Here is a 2,342-nt window from a genome sequence, read left to right on the forward strand (position 1 = left end):
CCGCAGTTTTTTGGGTTTTGTCCCTCTTCTGGAGGGGAACAAGGTCTTGAAACTCACTCTGAGGTGTTGCAGAGGGAAAAACACCCCCCTGTTCCTCTCCCTCCTGCTCCGAGTGGAAAAAGGAGCCAATATCCCAGAAAAACCCCTTTTCCCAAAGCCCGGACCCCACGGCCTGTGGTGACCACCAGGGCTGGGTCACCCTGAAGCTGCTGAGATGAGGCAAAGGGGTTTAGCAGCAGCTTTGTCTCCTCGTGGATCCTGACGGGAAGAGATGGGAAAAGGATTTGGAATATGGGATGGATTTGGTGCTCGGCTGTGCCTGTCCTTCCTCTTCTCCCACCACCAACATTCCCGTCCCACCAGCTCCACCTCTCCCAACCCGCCCTTCCAAACATCCCAGCTCCAACAACAAACGGCTCCTTGTCCACGGCCACCTCGGAGACCCTGGGGTGGTGGAAAGTTCCCTGTCCATGGAACCAGAGCTGGGTGGTTTTTAAGCTCCTTTCCAACCTAAACCATCCTGGGATTCTCCGATTCCTCCTTTCCTGCAGCTCTCAGGGAAGAAGGGCTCGTTTAGATGGAGAACGAGGGAAAAGGTTGGCCTGGCAAAAAGAGCTCAGGTCTACATTTAGGCTGGCTTATGTATCATAAAGCTCGGCTTTAAATCTATGCTGCTTCTCATGGTTTTGTCCCCTCTTTGGGCACCTGAGCCCTGCCTGCTTGGGCCACCCTTCAGTTAAGCTGGGCTTAAGCTGCTTTTCCTGCGGATTTTGTATCCCTGTTTCAGAGGATGCAACCCTGGGCATTTTGGAAACCAGGCACACACTGATCCCTCCATCCCAAAAATTTTAATGCCAGGTTTTTCCAGCCAAGTGTCTCCCACATCCTAAATCTCCACACGGGGAAGCTGATCGTGAGAGAAAATTGAGAATTTGAGGAGAGGAAGCTGCCCCTCAGACCTTCTCCTTCCTCTGGGTGTCAGAGATCCTGCTGGATTCTGGATCTAAAGGAAAAAGACACCCCGAAATCCCAGTTCCAATTAAGGTTTTGGGAACAGGGAATTTATTTGAACCATTCCCCTTTTCAGAATTTACGGGTGAAACCCACTCGGTGGAAATCAACAGACACCTCGGTGTTGATTTTTCTGGAATCAGGATTTCATCCCAAATTGTGCCAACACCTCTGGTTTTGCACACCCCATTGTTAGCCCGGAATCATTAACCCTCAGTCTGAGGAAATAATTAAATTCCATTGAATTCCTCAGCTAACGTGCCAGGAAAACTGTTGCTCCAGTCAAAGGGAGAAGTTACTCCACGAGACCCAGGAGAAATGGGTTGGAATTCTGTGTTCTCAAGATGAGTTTGTGCTAATTTCCCCCTTTTTCCAGTGAAAAACGAAGAAGGAAAAGTGGCAGTGATGATGAGAAGGAAGAGGAAGTTTTACTGACTTTGTCACACCCCACCTTGCCCCTTTTGCTCCCTGAATATTCCTCCAATCAGGGGAAATCCTAATTAGGCACTAATTACCCCGTCAGATCCGTGCTGGCCAGGCTGTCTGCCTGCAAGGAAGTCAGATTTATTGGAGCTCCTCGTTAATTACTCCTGATTAACTGGGTGACTTCCAGAACTTTTCCATTCATTCCTCTGCCAATCCCTCAGCTGATTTCCAGCCCTGGAAAATGCCTGGAAATTCTTGGAATGCCTCTCTGGGGAGAGATTTTGTGATGTGCCACAGAAAGCTCAAGGGACAAATGTTCCCAAAGGAGAACTATCAGAAAATCAGGGAATTTCTGGGAATAATCAGAAAGCTCAAGGGACAAATGTTCCCAAAGGAGAACTATCAGAAAATCAGGGAATTTCTGGGATTGGAAAAGCCCAAATTGGATCATCTGAACCAGAAAGCGCCGATCCAGAGCTGGATGCAGAAACCGCAGGAGCAGAGGGGAAGGTGAAGCTCAAATTAAACAGGAATATTTAAAGTTGGATCAGCTCTAATCCCAAAGCCCTGGACACGGTGGAAAGATTCCTGGGAACTCTGGAACACCGAGTCCAGATCCTTGAGGAAAACAAGAGTTCACTTGGAGAGTGAAGTGCTGGGCTGGAAACCCTTCCCTGCTCCGTGGGAAAGATTTCAGAGGAACCTGAGTTAATGTTTCTTTTAATGCTCCCCCAGGATCGTCTTTCCTCCGCTTGACTCCCAAATCCTGGCAAAATGTTGATATTATCGGGAACTTTGTGTGCTCTGGGGCTGCTGGAAACTTGGAAAAGAGTGGGAAAACTTGGAGGATTTGAGTTCATGTGCAAGGATGGGAAAGGGGAAAAAAGGGGGAAAGGAGTAAAAGG

The sequence above is a fragment of the Parus major genome, chromosome 2 (genome assembly GCF_001522545.3).
Source record: "Parus major isolate Abel chromosome 2, Parus_major1.1, whole genome shotgun sequence".
NCBI classification, from domain to species: Eukaryota; Metazoa; Chordata; class Aves; order Passeriformes; family Paridae; genus Parus; species Parus major.